The sequence below is a fragment of the Pseudopipra pipra genome, chromosome 4 (genome assembly GCF_036250125.1).
Source record: "Pseudopipra pipra isolate bDixPip1 chromosome 4, bDixPip1.hap1, whole genome shotgun sequence".
NCBI classification, from domain to species: domain Eukaryota; kingdom Metazoa; phylum Chordata; class Aves; order Passeriformes; family Pipridae; genus Pseudopipra; species Pseudopipra pipra.
Window position 1 is genome coordinate 31,789,369 of NC_087552.1, and position 746 is coordinate 31,790,114.

Sequence of the window (746 nt, forward strand, 5' to 3'; positions counted from 1 at the left end):
GTAGAAGCCTCTGTTTAATCACAGCTCGTGTTCCTCCTTTGGTTACCTATTATTTCAGTTAGGTACCTTCCACTCCCTCCTGTCGGTTAAGGACATGAGGCGTGTAGCATGCATGCCTTTAACACTGTTAACACTGTGTTCAGTTCATGCATTTGCCAAATGACTCTGAGTACCAAGTTTCAGTTTTTCCCATCTGCATGTCCTTGGCATATACTGCACTTTCCAGGGCTTCAAGAAATCAGACCACAGGTACCTTCTGCTTACTCATGACTCAGCTGTCCAATTTTCCCACACAGTCACTGGTGAGCACAGATGCGGCTGAGTGTTTTCTCCTGACACTTTGCTATCACTTTCACCACTGCTACATCACAACAAGCACAGCTAGTCCCCCTCTCTCCTGGCTTGCAGGGTTTTCCTATGCTTTCAGTTATAGCCTTTAAGATCATGGCTAGGTGTGGCTTGGCCTGAGCCCCCTGTGGCTTACAGGGTGGGATGCTCCTGATAGCAAGCAGAAACCTGGGGTACAAAGACCTGATGGAAATGCCCATGGGTGGATGTGATGGTTTCACTCTGGGCCTTCCTGGAGACCAGCTTGTAACCAGGAAGGAACTAGGAAAGTGATCACGGAAGTATTCCATGCTATTCCTTTATGTAATTTGAGGTATAAATAAAGCCAGCAGGAGGGACCTCGCGCCCTTCGTTCCCGGCAAGGTTCGAGGACGGTGGGTCCCTGTCTCGGTCTTGCT